This window comes from Pseudorca crassidens, chromosome 3 (genome assembly GCF_039906515.1).
Source record: "Pseudorca crassidens isolate mPseCra1 chromosome 3, mPseCra1.hap1, whole genome shotgun sequence".
In the NCBI taxonomy this organism is placed as follows: Eukaryota; Metazoa; Chordata; class Mammalia; order Artiodactyla; family Delphinidae; genus Pseudorca; species Pseudorca crassidens.
This window is the reverse complement of record NC_090298.1, coordinates 39,838,874-39,861,985: the sequence shown is the minus strand read 5'-3', so window position 1 is coordinate 39,861,985 and position 23,112 is coordinate 39,838,874. Positions and strand designations below refer to the sequence as shown.

General features: G+C 35.8%; 1 long non-coding RNA gene across 1 annotated transcript in view; it reads right to left on the bottom strand.

Annotated features, from left to right (window-relative positions):
• Positions 1-441: 441 nt before the first annotated feature.
• LOC137221275 (uncharacterized) overlaps positions 442-23,112 on the bottom strand; it is a 51,351-nt gene continuing 28,680 nt past the window's right edge. The window contains exons 3-4 of the long non-coding RNA XR_010941957.1: positions 17,651-17,685; positions 442-721 (exon numbers count right to left, since the gene is read on the bottom strand). This is a non-coding gene — a long non-coding RNA (uncharacterized lncRNA). The remainder of the gene's footprint in view (positions 722-17,650; positions 17,686-23,112) is intronic.

Below are 23,112 nucleotides of genomic sequence, written 5' to 3'. Positions count from 1 at the left end.
ATTTTACTGAGAACTCAGATATTTTAGAACATGATGTTATAATTTCCATTTTTTCTAAATAAAAAGGTTATGTAAGTTTGTTATAAAAAATGTAAGAAATGGAAATATTCCTCATGCCCCATCCTTAATTTCTAGAGACAAATGTCATAAGTGATTGCATCTGTGATAATCTTTGTGAGCCATCTCTTTAAATAAAATAGACCAAAATGTTATAACAGAAATTGAGACAATTTTCTTTCCTAGTAATTTTGGATTTTTAAAAAAGCTACAGATCATCTAGCTCAAAGATTTCCTCTGTTTTGTAAAATTTTATGGTACAATTTTTGGTAAGACCTATGTCCCCTTCCACCAAATTCCTTCACTCATAAATGTGTATGATATATAATACTAAATATTTTTAAATGTCTTTAAATTTTCAAAATTACTGCAAAGCATATGCTATTAAGTTCTTTGTCTTTTGTTTAATTTATATTTAAAAATCACTTATCAACAATACTTTTATGACAGTTTCACTTAAACTCTCCATTTGGGTAGAGTTTCATCATTGAGTTGGTAGAGCACAAGGTAACCGTGGCCACGGTTGACCACCTTGATTCATCAAAAAGGGTGGCAGCTGAAGGCTGACAGCCAACTATGCTTCCTACAGAAGGTTCTTTTGAAGGGAGTTCTGAGCAGGAAACTTCATGGCTGCTTCATCCGAAAAGAATGTTTTCAGCAACATCTAAATTAAGAAGGCAAACATATTTACTTGTTAACACGTTAAGTTGTAAATAGTTCATTTTAAATTCTCAGTATTGGAGTAATTGGAAACCACAATAAAGGCCTGAAACAAACATTGCCAATATCTTTAATTTCATCTCACTTTTCAGACACTACTTTTTCTCTCTGACCAGCTACCTCATTCTTTTCGAGGAATACTCTAAGTTCTATCCTTCCTCAAGTCTTCATCAAGAAGCTCCATCTTCCTTGAAAGCATGCTTTCACAGCCTTTCCACCATTGATATGACCCCCCAACTTTGCAAAACCCCCCTCCTGAATCAACTTTTGTTATACAAAAGAAGTTACAAATTAAAAACAAAGTCAAAATTCTAATAAAATTCTAGTGCAAAACATTAATGCATCAATGGATAATGTTTTGCTGAAACCTGATCACTGTTTGCAAGGGGGTATTGTCCTTGCAGTTTCCTTTCATTTTGGCATACTATTTTACAGTGTGTCACATGCTGCTTTCATGTCCCCATCACTTTTTTCTATTTGACTTCTTGCAAAGCTTTGATTTGCACAATATGTTGAGTGAGTTGTTTGTCTTTCCCTCAGGTATACAATCCATCTTTATACAAGATCCTGTGATGATTAAATCAGTAATATGAATAAATAGGTAATAAATCCCAATTTAATTGAAAAATATAAATGTTAACACAAACACTGACATCTGTTATATGGTCATTAGCTGAATAAAATACTCATATATTTTAATATCATCAGTATTTATATATTTTAAATTTTAATATCAACACTAGATAAATAAAATAATTTTAAATATATGGATATATATCTATCTGTTGATCTAATTGTAAAGATACTATGACTATACCTACTTGCCTCATTAACTCAGCTGGAATAGGACCACTTTTTTTTTTTTTTTTTTTTTTTTTTTTGCTGTACGCGGGCCTCTCACTGTTGTGGCCTCTACCGTTGCGGAGCACAGGCTCCGGACGCTCAGGCCCAGCGGCCATGGCTCACGGGCCCAGCCGCTCTGTGGCATGTCCGGGACACGAACCCGTGTCCGCTGCATCGGCAGGCGGACTCTCAACCACTGCGTCACCAGGGAAGCCCCACTTTCTTTTTGATTTCAGGATTTGTTGCCTGCATTAAGTAAGGCAACTTGTGCATAGTGCATTCTTTCTGAAGTCTCACATCCAAGTGTTTCTGTAGCCTAAAAGTCAGAAAACCCTAAACTTTATCCTGAGTCTACAACTAATCTGGATTACATTAATATTTTATATTTGAAATATTTAGCGATTACACCTATTAGTAGCTAAAAGAAATCTTTAAAAGTATCTATTTCTGCCGTCTCATTTTACAATAATTTACCATTGATGGGTCACACAGTTAATATTAGCAAAGGAGAAGTTTCTATTATTATACACAGGAACCATATGTGAAATGAAATGATTCAAGGAGTTAACAAACTTTTATATGACTCAAGTTTTTTTTATCTCTATAAAGACCCCTTGTTGCCAAAAATGTGATGTCATTTGAGTGCTCATTTTCCTAATACTACTTCCATTGTGAAAGCTGCTGAGACAATGTATGTCACTTAGATTAAAAACTCATCTTTAAATGTTGTACTTTATAGTAGGTATAAGATCACAGTTATCACATCCAAAAGGATGGACGTGTATAAATTAAGTTTTTCTCTTGATTTCTGGTGTAATTCTCTTTGATGGAGGTGGGAGGAAAACCATATGATCAAACTGAATTACTTGAGATTTAGAATACATATACATAAGTGATTGAAAAAGTAAATTAAAAATAAAGATACCTAAGAATGTTTTTGTGTGGCCTGCCAAACTCCAAATATCTGCTAACACTAAACAGGTTATTCTTTAATTGAAAATACTAGCAGGCTATTTTTTAATATCATAGGGAAGCAGACATCTGAAAGAACTGAACAGAAAATAATTAATGAAAAGTCGTGTGTTATCCACACTTAGCATGTTTATCAAGTCTCCAGAAAACTTCATGTGGCTGAGAAAAATGATATTGTACAGATCATACCTGTTATGTAATATGAAGCAAGAATATCCATTCTTCCCCTCCTTTCTGTTTTTCCTATAACAAGGCCAACTGTGGAAGAACAGTGTGTTGCCAGCGTGCCTGCCAAGTTTTAATTGAAATGTTGTGATAAATTTCACTGCCAGGTCAGATGTTATTTTCTGGTTAAGGAGGGTCAAGCTGGTCTCTTAAAGGACCACTTTTGATTTTTATAGTGTCTGGTGATTTGTTCCTGGAAGTTGATTTACCACAGATCTGACCTCTGTCCTCTCAGTTGACCTCTGCCAACATGCTCAAGTCTCCAGTTCACTTGTGGCCACTGGTAGAAAAAAGTATTTTATTAAACTGGGCTTCTCATTTTATTAGTGTGAAAATAGGCTTTTCCTAATCGATAAAACAGGAAGCATTCACTTTATTGCTTTAGACTAGAGACTAAAGGTCATTTAACATAAATAGAATGAGGCACATAAAAACACAAGCAGTAAATATTTGATGACTGAGCATCAACAACTTGATTAACACACAAGAAAGTCTACCCTCTTGAATACATGCATGAGGTTAACAAAAATATGAAAATTGTTGACATTTAGGACAATTATATTTTGAATGATAATCCCTACAAATGATTCACTGTAAACTACAGCTTTAGTTTGATTGCTGAAAGCATCTATCCCTAGTTTCTACATAAGGCTTAGTATTTGTTTATAAAGAATACAGCTTCTCTTCCACAAGTTCAGAGCTATAAAACTTCCTTTAAAGAAAGTAAATTTTGGAGAAGCATAGTAAACTGCATAGCAAGAGAAACAAAGAAGAAAATGGCAATAACTTTGCCATTTCATTGATAAAAATATTGTGGGGACTTCCCTGGTGGTGCAGTGGTTAAGAATCCGCCTGCCAATGCAGGGGACATGGGTTAGATCCCTGGTCCAGGAAGATCCCACATGCCTCTGAGCAACTAAGTCAGTGAGCCACAATTACTGAGCCTGCGCACCTAGAGCCCATGCTCCACAAGAGAAGCCACCGAAATGAGAAGCCTGCACACCACAATGAAGAGTAACACCCCTGTCACCACAACTAGAGAAAAGCCTGTGCACAACAATGAAGACCCAACATGGCCAAAAATAAATAAATAAATTTACAAAAAAAAGAAAAAGAAAATATTGTGGAAGCAACATGAGGAATTAAAGAGTGTGCACTCATTATTTTTGTCTTGCTGAGCATTCCTCAAATTGACTGAAGGTTGGTCTGCTGACTGTAATCGTTCAGAAACAAATGCCTCAATCTTATAGCCTGGGTTTGCAAGACCTACAAGATTCCATTGTTCTATTTCAAGCCTTTGTCTTAAGCGTCTCTGCACCTTAGTAACATTTTCAGTCTTCATTAATACTTGAAAAGATACTCATATTACTTGAACAACAATTTATTTTTACCATTTTGAGACAGCTTATTTAGGTAATTTATATAACATACCACTATATACAAATGCAAATATAATGACCATTTTTTGTCTATATTTGCAATGTTTTATCAGTATTCTTTGGTATTTTTTTTGAAATACCATGTCTTTCTATGACAAAGGTTTTAATCAACATGATAAAAATAAAAGAATGATTGAATCTACATTAAAAAGGTCTTTCTTTGAATAGTGGAGAGAAGTTTATTTTTTCTTCTTTTTTTTTAACTTAGTTTCCTCATCATTTTTTTTCTTTTTCTTTTGAATTTTATCTTATTTTTTTATACAGCATGTTCTTATTAGTTATCTATTTTATACATATTAGTGTTTATATGTCAATCCCAATCTCCCAATTCATCCCACCACCACCACCCCACAGCCGATTTCCCCCCTTGGTGTCTATACGTTTGTTCTCTACATCTGTGTCTCTATTTCTGCCTTACAAACTGGTTCATCTGTACCATTTTTCTAGATTTCACATATATGCATTAATATATGATATTTGTTTTTCTCTTTCTGACTTAGTTCACTCTGTATGACAGTCCCTAGGTCCATCCACAACTCTACAAATGACTCAGTTTCGTTCCTTTTTATGGCTGAGTAATATTCCATTGTATATATGTACCACATCTGTTTTATCCATTCATCTGTCCATGGGCATTTAGGTTGCTTCCATGACCTGGCTATTGTAAATAGTGCTGCAATGAACTTTGGGGGTGCATGTGTCTTTTTGAATTACAGTTTTCTCTGGGTATATGCCCAGTAGTGGGATTGCTGGGTCATATGGGAATTCTATTTTTAGTTTTTTAAGGAACCTCCATACTATTCTTCATAATGGCTCTATCAATTTACATTCCCACCAGCAGTACAGGAGGATTCCATTTTCTCCACACCCTCTTCAGCATTTGTTGTTTGTAGATTTTCTGATGATGCCCATTCTAACTGGTGTGAGGTGATACCTTACTGTAGTTTTGGTTTCCATTTCTCTAATAATTAGTGATGTTGAGCAGCTTTTCATGTGCCTCTTGGCCATCTGTATGTCTTCTTTGTAGAAATGTCTACTTAGGTCTTCTGCCCATTTTTTGATAGGGTTGTTTGTTTTTTTAATATTGAGCTGCATGAGCTGTTTATATATTTTGGAGATTAATCTTTTGTCTGTTGATTCATTTGCAAATATTTTCTCCCATTCTGAGGGTTGTCTTTTCGTCTTGTTTATGGTTTCCTTTGCTGTGCAAAAGCTTTTAAGTTTTGTTAGGTACCATCTGTTTATTTTTATTTCCATTATTTTAGGAGGTGGGTCAAAAAAGATTATGCTGGGCTTCCCTAGTGGCGCAGTGGTTGAGAGTCCGCCTGCCGATGCAGGGGACACGGGTTCGTGCCCCAGTCCTGGAAGATCCCACATGCCACGGAGCAGCTGGGCCCGTGAACCATGGCTGCTGAGCCTGCATGTCCGGAGCCTGTGCTCCGCAACGGGAGAGGCCACAAAAGTGAGAGGCCCGCGTATCGCAAAAAAAAAAAAGATTATGCTGTGATTTATATCAAAGAGTGTTCTTCCTATGTTTTCCTCTAAGAGTTTTATAGTGTCTCGTCTTACACGTAGGTCTTTAATCCATTGGAGTTTATTTTTGTGTATGTTGTTAAGGAGTATTTTAATTTCATTCTTTTACATATAGCTGTCCAGTTTTCCCAGCACCACTTATTGAAGAGACTGTCTTTTCTCCATTGTGTATCCTTGCCTCCTTTCTCATAGAGTAGTTGACCATAGGTTCATGGGTTGATCTCTGGGCTTTCTATCCTGTTCCATTTATCTATATTTCTGTTTTTGTGCCAGTACCATATTGTCTTCATTTCTATAACTTTGTACTATAGTCTGAAGTCAGGGAGTCTGATTCCTCCAGCTCTGTTTTTCTTCCCTGAAGATTGCTTTGGCTATTCGGGGTCTTTTGTGTCTCCATACAAATTTTAAGATTTTTTTGTTCTAGTTCTGTAAAACATGCCATTGATAATTTGATAGGGATTGCATTGAATCTATAGATTGCCTTGGGTAGTATAGTCATTTTCACAATATTGATTCATCCAATCCAAGAACATGGTATATCTCTCTATCTGTGTCATCTTTGATTTCTTTCATCAGTGTCTTATAGTTTTCTGAGTACAGGTCTTTTACCCACTTAGGTAGGTTAATTCCTAGGTACTTTATTCTTTTTTTGCAATGGTGAATGGGATTGTTTCCTTAATTTCTCTTTTTGATCTTTTGTTGTTAGTGTATAGAAATACAAGAGATTTCTGTGCATTAATTTTGTATCCTGCAACTTTACCAAATTCACTGATTGGCTTTAGTAGTTTTCTGGTGGCATCTTTAGGGTTTTCTATCTATAGTACCATGTCATCTGCAAACAGGGACAGTTTACTTCTTCCTTTCCAATTTGTATTCCTTTTATTTCTTTTTCTTCTCTGATTGCCATTGCTTGGACTCCAAAACTATGTTGAATAATAGCAGCTAGAGTGGACATCGTTGTTTTGTTCCTGATCTTAGAGGAAATGCTTTCAGGTTTTCACCATTGAGAATGATTTTTGCTGTAGGTTTGTTGTATATGGCCTTTATGATATTGAGGTAGGTTCACTCTATATCCACTTTCTGGAGAGTTTTTATCATAAATGGGTGTTGAATTTTGTCAAAAGCTTTTTCTGCATCTATTGAGATGGTCATATGGTTTTTATTCTTCAATTTGCTGATATGGTGTATCACATTGATTGATTTGCATATATTGAAGAATCCTTGCATTCCTGGGATAAATCCCACTTGATCATGGTGTATGATCCTTTTAGTGTGTCGTTGGACTCTGCTTATATTTTGTTGAGGATTTTTGCATCTATGTTCCTCAGTGATATTGGCCTGTAGTTTTCTTTCTTTGTGACATCCTTGTCTGGTTTTGGTATCAGGGTGATGGTGGCCTCGCAGAATGAGTTTGGGAGTGTTCCTTCCTCTGCAATTTTTTGGAAGAGTTTGAGAATAATGGGTGTTAGCTCTTCTCTAAATGTTTGATAGAATTCACCTGTGAAGCCATCTGGTCCTGGACTTTTGTTTGTTGGAAGATTTTTAATCACAGTTTTAATTTCATTACTTGTGATTGGTCCATTCATACTTTCTATTTCTTCCTGGTTCAGTCTTGGAAGGTTATACCTTTCTAAGAATTTGTCCATATCTTCCAGGTTGTCCATTTTATTGGCATAGAGTTACTTATAGTAGTCTCTTCTGATGCTTTGTACTTCTGCAATGTCTTTTTTAACTTCTCCTTTTTCATTTCTAATTTTATTGATTTGAGTTCTCTCCCTCTTTTTCTTGATGAGTCTGGCTAATGGTTTATCAATTTTGTTTATTTTCTCAAAGAACCAGCTTTTAGTTTTATTAATCTTTGCTCTTGTTTTCTTTGTTTCTATTTCATTTATTTCTGCTCTGGTCTTTATGATTTCTTTCCTTCTACTAACTTTGGGTTTTTCTTTCTCTAGTTCCTTTAGGTGTAAGGTTAGATTGTTTATTTCAGATTTTTCTTGTTTCTTGAGGTAGGATTGTATTGTTAAAAACTTCTCTCTTAGAACTGCTTTTGCTGCATTCCATAGGCTTGGGATCGTCGAGTTTTTTTTGTCATTTGCCTCTAGATATTTTCTGATTTCCTCTTAGATTTCTTCAGTGATCTCTTGGTTATTTAGTAACATATTGTTTAGCCTCCATGTGTTTGTGTTTTTTACATTTTTTTCTCTGTAATTGATTTCTAATCTCATAGTGTTGTGGTTGAAAAAGATGCTTGATATGATTTCAATTTTCTTAAATTTACTGAGGCTTGATTTGTGACCCAAGATGTGATCTACCCTGGAAAATGTTCCATGTGCTCTAGAGAAGAAAGTGTAATCTTCTGTTATCAGGTGGAATGTCCTATAAATATCAACTAAATCTATCTTGTCTATTGTGTCATTTAAAGCTTCTGTTTCCTTATTAATTTTCTGTCTGGATGGTCTGTCTACCAGTGTTAGTAAGGTGTTAAAGTCCCCTGCTATTATTGTGTTACTGTTGATTTCCTCTTTTATAGCTGTTAGCTTTTGCCTTATCTATTGAGGAGTTCCTATGTTAGGTGCATATATATTTGTAATTGTTATATCTTATTCTTGGTTTGATCCCTTGGTCATTATGTAGTGTCCTTCCTTGTCTCTTGTAACATTCTTTATTTTAAAGTCTATTTTATCTGATATGAGTATTGCTACTCCAGCTTTCTTTTGATTTCCATTTGCAGGAAATATCTTTTTCCATCCCCTCACTTTCAGTCTGGATGTGTCCCTAGGTCTGAAGTGGGTCTCTTGCAGACAGCATATGTATGGGTCTTGTTTTTGTATCCATTCAGTGAGCCTGTGTCTTTTGGCTGGAACATTTAATCCATTCAAATTTAAGGTAATTATCGATATGTATGTTACTATTACCATTTTCTTAATTTTTTTTTTTTTTTTTTTTTGTAGATCCTTGTCTTCTCTTGCTTTTCCCACTTAGAGAAGTTGCTTAAGCATTTGTTGTAGAGCTGGTTCGTTGGTGCTGAATTCTCTTTACTTTTGCTTGTCTGTAAAGCTTTTGATTTCTCCGTCGATTCTGAATGAGATCTTTGCCAGGTAGAGGAGTAATCTTGGTTGTAGTTTCTTCCCTTTCATCATTTTAAAAATATTGTGCCACTCCCTTCTGGATTGTAGAGTTTCTGCTGAGAAGTTAGCTCTTAACCTAATGGGAGTTCCCTTGTATGTTATTTGTCGTTTTTCCCTTTTTGCTTTTAATAATTTTTCTTTGTCATTAATTTTTGTCAGTTCAATTACTGTGTTTCTCAGCATGTTTCTCTTTGGGTTTATCCTGCCTGGGACTCTCTGTGCTTCCTGGACTTGGGTGGAAGTATTTCCTTTCCCATGTTAGGGAAGTTTTTGACTATAATCTCTTCACATATTTTCTCGGGTCCTTTCTCTCTCTCTTCTCCTTCTCTGACCCCTAAAATGCGAATGTTGTTGTGTTTAATGTTGTCCCAGCGGTCTCTTACACTGTCTTCATTTCTTCTCATTCTTTTTTCTTTATTCTGTTCTGTGGCAGTGAATTCCACCATTCTGTCTTCCAGGTCACTTATCTGTTCTTCTTCCTCAGTTATTATGCTATTGATTCCTTCTAGCGTATTTTTCATTTCAGTTATTGTATTGTTTATCTCTATTTGTTTGTTCTTTAATTCTTCTAGGTCTTTGTTAAACATTTCTTGCATCTTCTCGATCTTTGCCTCCATTCTTTTCCTGAGGTCTTGGATTATCTTCACTATCATTATTCTGAATTCTTTTTCTGGGAGGTTGCCTATCTCCACTTCATTTAGTTGTGTTTCTGGGGTTTTATCTTGTTCCTTCATCTGGTGCATAGTCCTCTGCCTTTTCATTTTGCCTGTCTTTCTGTGAATGTGATTTTCATTCCACAGGCTGCAGGATTGTAGTTCTTCTTGCTTCTGCTGTCTGCCTTCTGGTGGATGAGGCCATCCAAGAGGCCTGTGCAAGCTTCCTGACGGGAGGGACTGGTGGTGTGTAGAGCTGGGTGTTGCTCTGGTGGGCAGAGCTCAATAAAGCTTTAATCTGCTTGTTTGCTGATGGGTGGGGCTGAATTCCCTTCTTGTTGGTTGTTTGGCCTGAGGCACCCCAGCACTGGTGCCTACAAGCTCTTTGGTGGAGCTAATTATAGACTCTGGGAGGGCTCACGCCAAGGAGTACTTCCCAGAACTTCTGCTGCCAGTGTCCTTGACTGCAAGGTGAGCCACAGCCAACCCCTGCCTCTGCAGGAGACCCTCCAACACTAGCAGTTAGGTCTGGTTCAGTCTCCTATGGGGTCACTGCTCCTTTCCCCTGGGTCCTGATGCCCACACTACTTTGTGTGTGCCCTCCACGAGTGGAGTGTCTGTTTCCCCCAGTCCTGTTGAAGTCCTGCAATCAAATCCTGCTAGCCTTCAAAGTCTGATTCTCTGAGAATTTCTCCTCCCATTGCTGGCCCCCCAGCTTGGGAAGCCTGAGGTGGTGCTCAGAACGTTCACTCCAGTGAGTGGACTTCTGTGGTATAATTGTTCTCCAGTTTTTGAGTCACACACCCAGTGGTTATGGGATTTGATTTTATTGTGATTGTGCCCCTTTTACCATCTCACTGTGGCTTCTCCTTTGTCTTTGCATGTGGCGTATCTTTTTGGTGAGTTCCAGTGTCTTCCTGTCGATGATTCTTCAGCAGTCAGTTGTGATTCCAGTGCTCTCACAAGAGGGAATGAGCTCATGTCCTACTCTGCCATCTTGAACCAATCTCCCTGGACAGAAGTTTCTAATTAAAATATTTAGATGTTTTAGACAACTTTATTAAAGTTTATGATTGTTCTTGAGCAAATGATTGAGATGACTTCAGAATACATATAATTTGGAATTTAGAGTTGAAGAATTACTACTTTTGAATTTAGGATTAAATGAGCTACTGTACACAAAAATATAAAACACAGTATATGTGTTATTATTTTTATTATTTCTTGGTGGATTTTATTCAGGATGCTTACTTACTAAGCTAAATATAATGGTTGCTTTCATTAACAAAAACTGCAGCATGTGCACTTCAATGCTCTAGTTATTTATGTAAATTATTGACAGCCATAAAAAGCTCAGAAAAGTTTACTATACAAGAATACAGTAGTGGGGCTTCCCTGGTGACACAGTGGTTAAGAATCCGCCTGCCAATGCAGGAGATACGGGTTTGAGCCCTGGTCCGGGAAGATCCAACATACCGCGGAGCAACTAAGCCCATGCACCACAACTACTGAGCCTGTGCTCTAGAGCCCGTGAGCCACAACTACTGAAGCCCGTGTGACTAGAGCCCATGCTCCACAACAAGAGAAACCACTGCAATGAGAAGCCCGCACACCACAACGAAGAGCAGCCCCCAGTCGACACAATTAGAGAAAGCCCGTGCACAGCAAGGAAGACCCAATGTGGCCAAAAATAAAATAAATAAATTTATTTTTAAAAAACCTCCATTATTTTAAAAAAAAGAGAATACAGTAGTGAATAAAGTGCAGTGTGAGACTAATCTTTTTATCATGGAAGGCAAGCCAGAAATTTGTCTTTTTAACAAAGGAGCAGCATTTTACAGTCAGTGATCTCTGGTCATTCAGAAATAATCAGTCTCAGAGGCTTCAGGTATGCAAATTCAGTTTGATTAATATCTATAAAATTAAAGAAATAGATTCTGTGGATCTACCTGAAGGGATACATAATTTGCATTATTCATTTTCAACCAGCTATTTAAACATGATATCATTACCACTGTGGCATGCATTAGGAGACAACGACAATGAAAAGGATGACCTTGGGTTTGATTTCCTTCAGACTGTGGGCTGAGTTGGAGGCCTAGGGAAACAGGAGTTAGAAAGTAATTTCATGAGGCCCTTAATGAGCCTTGGGTCATGAGGAGTGTTCTGGGTCCAGGTGACAAAGTGTGACTGAGAGTTGTAAAAGTGTCCTTTCCAGCCATGTCTGCAGGGAATCCACTACAACTTTAGTGACACTGAATGACAAACACTTGGGATCTTATAATAGCAGTGGCAGTAGAGAGTCCCTTTCAAGTAGCTTTGCTATTACTTTATGTGAAATAGAGTAAACCTAAGAAGGAAGGAAAATACATGGAGAGAGTGTGATGTGGCAATTGCGGTGGTCATACTGGTGACTGATTGTCTTATAAGCAAATGTGAAGGTACATTTAAAGTCTTTCAGAAAATCATGGGGAGATGGGGCGCATTTGGTGTATGATGGTGGTGTCGTGTGCAGGTAGTGATTGTTAAAAATAATATTTAATATCACAGGTAGGTAAGCCCTCAATTTGAAAGGTTCTCAAACGTCCCTAAGTAGCAAGAGCAAATTATAACACAGTCACTATTCTAAGGGCTATATATAGAATGACTCATTTAATCCACATGACAACCCTATATCCCCATTTTATAGAAGAGACTACTAAGTCAAAGCTATGATAAGTAACTAAGCAAATAGTGGAATTGTGATTCAGACTTAGGTAGTTCATGTTCTGAAGTGGTTAGCCCTATACATCTCATTTTTCAGATGAGGACATGAATTAAGTTTAAGTTACTTACCAAGAACACAGAATGAGCAAGTACAAAGCATGGATTTGAACCTAGGTCATTCTGATTTCAAATTCATTGCTTTTAACCATCCCATTATCCTATAAAATATGTGAGGAATGTCTGGAGTAGTGAAGGTTCTGAGATTCAGAGCTTTTCTGTACTCTTACTTTAGCTGATAGGGTTCTACTAAAGGAGAATGTTATGAGTTGCTTGCACATATTTACCAAATCTGCTACAATTCAACCCACTCTGTGTTTCTTAAATAACCAGTTGCCTCAAAAGTAATTTACTCCAAGTCAGCTATTGGAACTGCTATTGCCTGAGAGCCTGCAATGTATCAGGCACTCTGCTAAGCCTGTGTATGCATTATGTCTGTTAGTCCTCAAAACAATGCTGAGAAAAATGTGCTATTAACTTATTAAATTTATTTCCATTTGAATAAAACAAATTTGAGAAGTCTAACTCACCTAAGCCTAGCCAGATGACAAGGAGCAAACTTAGGTCTATCTGAGGATGCCATTAGTTCTGCATCACCTTCTGTATTACACTCAAATCCATTCAATCAACTCCATGTTCTGTGGTTTTACAGACATAGGTCTTCTACAGCACAGTCTTGTCTGAACTTGATTTTATCTTGGCTGCCATCTTATTTAACTATTTTCTTGGTTGACTTTCATACATAATCAGTGACAACGGGAATGAGAAAGATCAAAACAAAACAAATACACAATAATACCTATATGTACATATAAATGTATGTATACACTGTATATATATATATATATATATATAAAAATACTTGTTAAAATACTTCTTGCATGCTATTATATCCCAAGGTAGATCACAAAGACCAATGATTATTTTGTGAAATAGAGCTCATGTTTTATTTAACTCATTTACTTATTAAGGGAGCTGTAAACTTCAGTGCGCTTTCATATTTCTCACCCGTCTTCATATTTCTCACCTTTGTCCTTGGCTTATAAATTAATGAACTACTATTTGAAAGCATGCCTTATTTTTCCTATTTGATGTTTAGCAGATGCCACCTGTCTCCAGAGGACAGGTTGTTTGTTGTTATTAGGGCACCATACAGGGTACAGCACGGATAAACACAGTAGTTGGAGTCTAATTACTTGAGCTCTTTATAGAGGTGGATCATCTCACAGCACAATGCTCAACAGGACAAAGTCAGCCCAACTGTCTTTTACAGCATCAGCTGCAGCCCTGAGTTTGGTGTTTTGCCACCGACACCAAGTCTTCTTTGTTTATCAGGTAATTAACAGTAATGACGTCTTGCTGCTTAGCTTTGTTCCTAAACCAAGACTCCTTCTTTGCGGATTTGGGAGGACTCCTAGTCCTAGGTCGGTGGCTTGACTGTCATAAGCACCAGCAGGCAATTCTGGGCTTAATTACCTCCCTTTTTTGTTCTTTACGTTGGGCAATAAACATCCAGTCTAAAGGCAATTTGTGGGAGAAAGGGGAGAGAAAGGGGGAGGGGTGCCTTCTCTTACGGCAATGCATCCATCGAATAAACTAACTTAAAAATGTTTTGACCTTGAGTTCTTAAATATTAATTCCCCATCTTATAAGGAAAATCATTTTAAAGGAAGTTATTCAAATAAAACAACCCCACAGATAGGCAGTCTGTTTATGAAATATGAGGGAATTCAATTACCCATGAATAGATGAATGGCTTTTTTTCCCTCTCTTTGTCCGGTCATCATTGTTACTGTGGATTTCTTTAACAAAAGATATCAAAATAAACAGAAATGTCTTCGATGAACTGTGAGCCTGCAGTTAAGTGACATATCTATGGGAGTGTGCCTCGGGGATGTATTTAGCATAGCTATTATTTTTTTAATGGTACATTATTGAATTTTTAGCAAAGTCACACTAAAAAGAAGAAATTACTACATCAGAGTGAACAAAGATCTAGAAAAACACCATATGTAGCTTTTTTTTGGTTACAAAAAGCAAGAATACTTATTTCATTAGATATCTTAAAAAAAAATTGAGGTAATTTTGGTTAAATTCTGTTGATTATAGATAAATTCATATGGAAATGATATGTACTTGTTTGAGTAATTTTTTAATCTCAGTGACTGACTATTAATTTTCAACTTTTTTTAGTATGGAAACAATATTTTAAAATAAATGTTAGTATGTAATATTTGCTAGTAACTTTCAGTACTCATTAGTGATATTTGGAACATTTCAAATGCCAACAACCTAAAATTGTAGAGGTAATTTTATTAATTATAAGCTGTAATATTATTACCTGTACTATTTTCTCTAGATAGCTCTTGTGGATAAATGATCAACCATTTAAAATGAAGTTTGCCTCTTCCATGTTTATGAAGCATTTAATTATTCTATAAGGTGTTCCACATTTTGGACTCTTTTCCATTTAATAGAATATCTGGGTTAAATTATAGATTCTGCATGTAACAGACAATATTCAGTACATATTTTAAGTAATGAAACAATTTTCCATCACATTTAACAAACCTTGTATGGAAGGATTTATATGGAAAGGAAGGGCATTTGTATAGAAATGTAATTTTTTTTTTTTGGTTTTCTAAAGAAATTTTGCACCAAATATATTCAGTGTTGTGTAATTCTTCCATTGTTATTGACTGGAAATGTTCCTACATTTTACTAATGTTCCTCAGATTTTCATGGATGGGATATGTTTCCTAAAAATGATACATAATCTTCTCCCTGATACAAAGGCAAGAAAATTACAGTTTTCTTTGGCATTCAAGTAGTCTTTTCTATTCTAACCACATTTTGAAAAATAAGTTTTACATGCTCCATTTATATGTGGATAGAAAAGAGAATATTTTAAAGTTAAACAGTATCCAACTTATTATATACAAAATATCAAAAATATGTCAGACTTTCACTGAATCTATAATTACCAAACGGCTATAGTAAGGCCACTGGGAACATTTACATTGAGAAAAGTGAATTATTTTTCCACTAAATTTACTCATTATTGCATTAGCATCTTTAAAATTTATTCTACTGAAAGTAAAATTAAATAAATTGTTCAAGTGGGGTAGTATGTGGAGGAATATGACTTATAGTATCAGATAGTTTTGAAACCCTATAAATGTGATGTCATATTGATAATCTACCAGAATTTATCTTCAGAACTCTTGAAATTTAGTCGTTCTCTTTCTCTTTTAATGTGAATATTTTCTGTAACCTTGAGGTTCATAGAGGAACCAACATGCTCTTCACATCAGTGTTTCATATTTGCTTCATACATGCAATAAGCATTAAGGCCTTAGACTGAATTGGCTCTTAATAAATCATAGCCATTTTATTATTATTCATATCATAATGTTGATTATTATTTTATTTGTGCAAAGAGGAGCATTATAATTGTCTTTGGACATGTGTTGTCAACTGGGGAAAAATAGTTTTACATCTAGGAAGAATAGCTGTGACTATTACTCTTGGGAAATAATGTCAACATCAACGTGGGTCTGGATGAAGGTTGGAAAGAGAAAAATGTAACTGCTTTAGTTCTAGTACTCTCCCACTTCTCTTCCAAATGACATGCTTGGGGCAATGTTTGCTTTCTACACTCTAAACCACAAAATAATGCCAGGGTTGGTAAAGGATGCAATAATTTCTTAACTAAGAACCTATAACACATACTCTACAAATGTAAGAAAGAGATCCCTAACATCATTCGCACCATAGGTCATCTTTTCTTTTCCCAACAACAAAATGTTTTGGCAGTCAAATGTTTAGTGAAACAATAACAACAGGCAAGTCAGCTGATGTTTCTTTGTTTAATTCAATTCTGTGGGATGGAACTATTTAGATGTGGACTTAGTAACTTCATCTGAACATCTATAGATACATGCTTTGTTGATCTGGACAGTAAGGGTATATTCATACACACACAAAAACCCAATTAGAATATTCACAGTACTCTTTAAGTATTTTTTTTAAACTGAAATTAAATTTTAAACTCAAGAGTCTGAGAACATTCACATGTGATCAAGTTTTTAGATAAGGATAAAATTTCCGAGCTCGATGGAGACAGTGTACAAGTTCTTGATAACCAGCAAATATTAAAGCTGATGATTTGCACGCTGACTTTTTTTTGGCAATTCAACACCGAATTGCTTTTACGTTTTCCTTACAAACCATGGAAGAGAAAGGAAGTAATAATAATAATAATGATGATGATAATCCATTTTGACCATCTTATTATTTTCCCTTTATTCATTTGGGAGCTACAGTGAAGTCTTAACCATCCCATAAATACTTATTTAGTGAAAGGAAACAGAATATATTTTCCCTCAGACTCACTGCATTGATGTATTGAAATAGGAGGGAAGAAAAAAAAAAAAGGTTCATAATGCTTCATTAGTTAATTGTGCAGAGTACAGCTCTTTAGGGGTAAACAAGTGAAGGACATTTGCTGAATGGCCCATCCTCGTCACGCATATTATGGCCTAATGATGCTAGTAATGGTAGGAGGCTCCTGGAGAGTCATCTGTCAAATTAGCACATTGAATTATTTATTGCCTCAGAGTAAAATTGTTGAAAGGTAGCAGCTGAGACATGGTTTTTATAAATCTAAAATTCAGGGGAAAAAAACTAAAAAAACTTGCACAGCTGCTTTGTAAGTGCATTTGCTTTTTAATGCTTGTATTTATTTATGAATATGAACACAGTAGTCCTTACTGGGTAAACAGATTATTTTTACCTTTAAATCTGATATTTAGTGGGTGTATGTATGTGTGTGTGTGCATGAAATCCTGGTCATTTCATGCCATTAGTTATAATGTATTAACCTGAAATTCAAGATAGTTGTTTTTTTAAGGCTTCATAACTCATTTCCGCTACATCACCTATGTAAAGCATAAGACAACGTGCCAATCTTTACTAGGCCCTGTGCCCAGGAGCTAACATGGAGGGTACGGCTCTTAACTTCCAATCCTCAAAACTGTTCATATTTCTGTTCTTGCACAATGTTGTCTAAGATAAAAGTCTGTCTTCCTGGGACTTTGAGAAGAAGACAAACCTGTACTCAATTCTATGAAACAAGACAATAGAGATGATAAGGAACATAAATATGGAGAAATGTAAGCATTTGAAAGCCTGAGAAAGCTAATAAATTTGGGGTCTTCCAAAAGATATTTTATTATTTATTCAGTATTTATGTAGTGGATGTGGGCAAAATTTTTTTCTGGTAATAAATATTATATAGAGAAATAAATTCACTTACCAATATCTTCCACTGACCAGTGAAGAGTCACTATTCTAGAGGGAGGATAAACAAGAAAACAGTTTACCAATTCTCTATGGCTCCTGTTATCTCTTTATTTCTTACTTTTAAAATTCTTATCCTGAATTAGACAACTCCTTGAGAAAGGTTGAAATTTTTGATGATAGACCACTAATGTCAGATAAGCAGAGCTAAACTATGAGTATTTGGTCTCAAAGTCGTAACTGAATGACCTTCTCAAAGATACTAAGTTTGAATCACTATGTTCAATTGAAGATATATGTATAAGTGCATCCTTTTTTGGTCAGAAATAGCTCCAGTTTATTCTAGTGATGTTCCGGTACCCTGAGAGACTGGGACCTGGCACCTTTGGGTCAGCCAGTCTTTCATTGGGTGAAGGATCATAGAGAAACTCTCATTAGATCAGGGTCTTGAAATATACACGGGCTATTGATGGGCAGAGAATAGACATGTACAGAGTCATCTTGGAAGATAAGCAGTCAGGAAGGGAGTGTCCTAGAATATATAAAAGAAAATTAAGCTAAAAACCAAATTTGCAATATCATGGAATGTCTTAAATGTTCTATTAACGAGTATACACTATATTTTCAGGAAAAAAATAATCATTTTCTTTTGAACACTATAATCCAGGCAAGAAATGGGAAAGATATTTGCTAAGATAATAGTGGTAATAGTTGAAATAAGGAGATAGATTAGCAGAAGAATCTTTAGGTAAAGATTAAGTAATGATATGTATAGGAAAGCACCATATAAATTCTAAGAAATTATATACATTCTGATTTTCATTGTTATCGCCACCATCACTACCACAAATACCACATGACACTGGAGGGGATGGTAACAAAGACAGAGAAAAAAATTGAAGTACTGAGCTAAGTAACCTCTGTCCTGGGAGACTAGTGATGTTATTAATCAGGAAAAAAAAAAGTCATTGGGAGAAGATCAAGTTTGATAACGAAGATAATAAGCTTCCATTATGGAAATATTGATTTGGAGACGTGGGTAAGGTTTCAAACAGAAATGTCCAGAAAGTTGTCGAAAAGTGGAAATGTAGCTCAAAGAAGGGTGAAGGGAAAATTTACAGATTAAAATTAGAATTGACATTCATACAGAGAAGAAGTCATAGGAATAGCTAAATTGGTTATTTGCTGTGGTTTGGCCAACACAAACGTTGTTTCTGTGCATATGTTACTTTATTTTGAGAAGGTGAGTATGACATTGAGTCAGTCCTCTTCTTATTACAGCAACAATTTTCTGATCAAGGTCTGTGTTTCCTGCTGCTTTTGCCATTTCATTCTTGTTTTTTTTTCAGCTCCCCTTTCCTAAATTATTTTTTATTGCCTCTCCTCCTTTGTGTGTCTGTGTGTCTACCATAGCCAAAGGTCTTCATTAATTTTCTACTTCTTTTTTAAACTCTTCAAAGGAATGGTGAAATGAGAAGGTACTTATTGAGTGTTTTAGGAGCTTAAGCATTTTATGTGCATTATCTAATTTAATTTTAAAAATAATGGGGAAACTGCTATTCCCAGTTTGTAGGACTTGAAACTCGTCCTCAGCAAAGTTAAAGACCCTTCCCCAAGTCACCGTGTTAATGAACCCAAGTCTGTGTAAGTCCAAAGTTTTGATTTTGCTCTTTTGTTATTTCTACACCACATTGTCTCCTGCATAGACATTTCTCTGCATAGACACCTCTCCACTATTATTTCTAGCGTCTCACCTTTTTATTCTCATTCCTAATCATTATCCTAAATCCTTTACTTCCATTTTTTCTCCTCCTTCATTGAACTCTTATTCTAGATCTACTCCTCTCGTTGGCAGCCTTCCTCATTCTGCCAGGGCTTGGTATGCTTAAATCTTCTCTTTGTCTTTTCTTATACTGATCAGCTAAAATACCATCAAGTTATATTAACTCATTAATAGTTAAAACACTTTTACCTTTAAAACTGACAGCGGCTTTGTAAGTAGTCTCAAAATCACCCTTCTTTCACCAATAGTCAAAAGATAGTGCTGAAATCTCTTGCTTATGTTACAAAAGGCCATACCATAACAACTGAAGGGAGGGTATAATTTCAGTTGTATGCCATTTGTCCAGAGAAATCACCAACAGTTTTGCTGCTCAAATAAATACATCTTAAATTGCATTGTTATTCTTCTTATCCATGCACCTGTAATATGTGGTCCACAAAAATTTAAAGATGAAAACTTTATAAAGATTAGAACTGCTTCAAGAAGTCAGATACGTGTTTAAAAATATAGCGTTTTTTTTTTTTTCTTTTTAGAATCATTATCTACTGCAAATCCAATGTGAAAGTTGTATTTGATTAAGGTGGGAAATCCAGGGCTTCCCTGGTGGCGCAGTTGTTGAGAGTCCGCCTGCTGATGCAGGGGACACGAGTTCGTGCCCCGGTCCGGGAAGATCCCACATGCACATGCCGCGGAGTGGCTGGGCCCGTGAGCCATGGCCGCTGAGCTTGGGCGTCCAGAGCCTGTGCTCCGCAACGGGAGACGCCACAACAGTGAGAGGCCCGTGTACAGCAAAAAAAAAAAAGAAAAGAAAAGAAAAACAAAAAGGGAAATCCAGCTGATGCCCAGTTGACATTGAGAAAACCTCAGTCTCCTCTATTGCACCCCAAACAGCTTGTAAGAGTGACCCCAGAACCAGGAGCAGTGGCAGCCGAGGGTCGAAGCAGCTCACATTCAGCTCTCTCTGGAGGATGACTAAAATAGTTTCATATCTAGGAGCTTCTCTTGAAATAAATGTGGGAAAGTTTTGTAGACAAACTGGGATTTTAGTTTTAAAGTCTGTAATTTTAAAGGAAACATATTTACATATACTATAAGACCTGAGGGAGTAGTGTTGACAATCCAGTAGGTGGCAATCTTCCCTCAGAATACGTGTCAAACCAGGGTCCCAGTTCAGGCTTGGGATGTGCTGCTTGCCTAAATTAACACCAAGGTATTGTTTCTAATAGTTCAAAACTCCAACAAAAGAGCAAACTTCCGCTTATATATTAGAATGCATTCTACACTCTTAGAGGACTAAATTTTAGTGACTCTACTTTGCTTCATCAAACTACATTAGTAATTCTTTGGCCTTTATATTATTTTTTTCTTGTCATTACTAATATAAGGATAGCTGTATTCATGTAACATCTCTATCGTCCTTCTTAAAATAACTCATGTACTATGTAGTAGAAACTGCTCTTTGCCAGAGATCTATTTATGACACTTTCCATAGAGTAAATGAGAGCCTGTAAAATGTCATTACCTTTGCAATATTTTTAAGGCAAAAAGTTTAAATGATTCTGTGGACTATATCTGACTCTCTACCATCTCCATTCCACCTGTTAAGGAATTTAGAGTTTAAGGTTTTGAAAAGGCTTGTATAAAATAGCGAAAGTGTTTCTCACTGGGACATTTAAAAAATAGATTTTATGAGGAAAGACAAAAGCAATCAGAACACCTTATCTTGGAGAGAAAGTTTACAGGAATATTTTGTTATGCTATAATATTACATTTTTGTTGTAAAATGTTCTGGTGATGTGTAATACTGCTGTCATTATTACTGCTGTCATTCTGGGGTTTGAATGACATTCTTCCTAGCAGCCACAAGACAGGCTAGCTGCAATCTTCAGTCTTCTTTTCCCCTTTTTCGGTTTTATTTATTTATTTTTAAATAAATCCATTATTTTATTTTAAGTAATTCTTTTGAATTTGTTTCTTAGTCTCATAAATACTAATATGGTGACATTACTACTATGCAGTCATATGTAGCTCTTCTCAACTTCTGTGTCAAAGAGGGAATTGTGTTCCCCTGTTTCCTTGATGTTTATGTGGGTGTGACTCACTTTAACACAAAAACGAGTGTGGAAGTGACATATGTCACTTCTGAGCAGAAACATAAAATCTCCAAAAGTAAGAATTTCCAGATTGTGGCTTCTCTGTCAGCCTCAGTCACTTAGTGAAATCAAAGCAGAAGGATGTCCCTAGTTCACCACAACAGATATGTAGGGTGATCAAGGAATAGACCTTTATTGTCATAGGCTGCTGAAATTTGGGATTTGTTTGCTAGCTTTGCATAGCTTATCCTAATACCGTTAAAAAGAATTGAATTTAGTAGTGTGGAATAGATGATACGTTATATGGTAAATCATATATTCTGTTTAACTCTCCCCTTCTAGGACAAGAAAAAAATACAATGCCCACATAGACAACATATATTGTGGGAGTATACACTTAGGCACTAAAATTACCTCAAATTCTCAAAATGTTTTCCTAATTTGGAAGAGGTAATTGGTTCTCCATTCTACCTCACATGTAGGCAAAAGCTGGACCCTTCTGTAATTAAGCAACAGTCTTATTTTTTTCGGTAGGTTTGAGAATCTTCTAGAACATGGTATCCCAGATCAGTTTTAGAAAATCAGAGATTTAACTGAAAATATAGATAAGTTAAACTTTAGGATTAAGTTCGATAAGAGATGATTATAATTAGGACATAACTAATACAAATGCTTGTTAGCTATATACCAAGCTATACTTCTACTGCAGGACTTTTCAGATACTTCAATAACCATTGCAGATTTCCCAAAATGGAATATAGAACTACTGGTAAAGTCAAAGGCTTAAAAATTTCTATGAAATGTTCTCTCTTTCTGACTTGTATTTAAACAAAAAATAATGTTTTCTATAAAAATAGTAATGTATTTAACCTTTACAGAGAACATTTCCTTCATAATCATTTCCTTTTAGAAGCATGCTTCTGAACAAATTGTAGAAAAATTTGTAAATGATTTTCTTGGTTTTATTTTTTAATAAATCCATGGTTGTCCCTAAATATCATGCTCTCACTCAATCTCATTCTGATATGTTTCCTGATTGGGGGAAGGGAGGAATTGAGTTTAGTTCCTTGCAAATTGTACCGCATCCTGGGTTATAGCCTTGGTGTGTGTTGAGTACCTACATTCCATCCTCCATTCATCAGGACATCAATCAAAGGTTGCATCCTGCCTTGCTGGAGCACAGCTTCACTCCTGATTTCTATATTTGGTTAATATGTAATGGTCTAATTACTCAACAATTGCTTATTGCATACCCGACATAGGCCAGACTCTATGTTAAGCACCAGAAATAACAACTTTAAAGGATGCATGATCCTTATTCTAAAAAATGTCATTTTTTAAGTCAGAGAATACTAGTGAATTCAATGTACTATCAAAAATAAGGTATCTTCAAATACTTTGGATACCAAGACAATAAAGCTATTAATGGGATTCTAGAGAATGATCAGAAGCACAAAATTTGCCAGGGTTATGTGATATTTGGAGAACTATGTGTGATCTGCTGTGGTTCAGAAAGGCCCAGGGAAATTTGGGATATAGGACTTGCCTAAGAATAGTTCCTGATATAAAATAAATACAACGTTACAACCTTGCTCAAAAAGA